The sequence below is a fragment of the Etheostoma spectabile genome, chromosome 15, assembly GCF_008692095.1.
Source record: "Etheostoma spectabile isolate EspeVRDwgs_2016 chromosome 15, UIUC_Espe_1.0, whole genome shotgun sequence".
NCBI lineage: Eukaryota > Metazoa > Chordata > Actinopteri > Perciformes > Percidae > Etheostoma > Etheostoma spectabile.
This window is the reverse complement of record NC_045747.1, coordinates 1,614,601-1,615,748: the sequence shown is the minus strand read 5'-3', so window position 1 is coordinate 1,615,748 and position 1,148 is coordinate 1,614,601.

Sequence of the window (1,148 nt, the reverse complement as noted above, 5' to 3'; positions counted from 1 at the left end):
TAGATAGATAGATAGATAGATAGACTACAGGAACTGTAGGAGAAACACAGTGCCGCTATGAAATACAGATGTTCCTACAGATACCACGGTGTATTTTTTACCACCAATATCTGTCCCTGACCTGTGAGGTGTGTGGCATGTGTGGAAGAGAGTAATGGCTTCTGCGAGCTCGCACTGCATCCTCCGTCGGTGTGGCTTTGTGGCGTGATGTGTGGAGTGACCCCACCTGTCGTCCATCACTGCAGGTTCAGTGGGTGGCGGTGGGACAGGTACCAGGAGACAGAGGTTGACAGAGTGAGTGACTCAGTGGGAGAGAAAAAAAAAAGCACACACACACACACACACACACACACACACAGTACACTACACCCTGAGCTTCTCATATGCACACACAAACACACACATTTACACATCGACGGTTGGCCTGAAGTGACAGCAGTCATCTTTTTCGGAGGCAGGCAGGTGAAGTGAGAATTCAATGCAGATTGTTTTTCACAGTGGTGTGTGTGCGTGTGCGTGTGTGTGTGTGTGTGTGTGACAGCAAATGCAGCATTTCTCTCTATAATGTATTCCCCTATCTCTCTCAGTTAGTGCACCTTTGCAACTATAACCTTTCTACTCAACAGCAGCCGTATGTGATTAGTGTTGCTTTTTTTCTGAATTGTGTGACAACGATTTCACAAGAGAGTAGAGATTTTTCTTCCTTCAAGATGGAAATGTCCTTCCCTTCAGGCGCTCTGTCTGGTAAGACCCACCAGGGGGCGCAAAAACATTAAAAAAACAAAACAAAAAAACATGACTGTACTGTATTTCATTCCTTCAAAACAATCCAACTCAGCGACTGCAGGACTTTTAATATTATGACTTGTATTATGTTTTCGTCCTTGGAACCTCTGGTTATTAGGTGGGTTTATTTTAGTTAATTTAGCCATGCTCCAGCATAGATAAGACTAAATGTAATTGAATGTAGGCCTATAATAATATTTTTATGTACATCACACTGCCTTGAAGAATTTGGATTTAAACTCATGCAAATAGGCTACATTAAATAATTTCCAAATTTTACAATCTGTTGTGTGACTGTAAAGACATTATACTACGTATATATATATATATATGTATATGTATATATATATATATATATATAT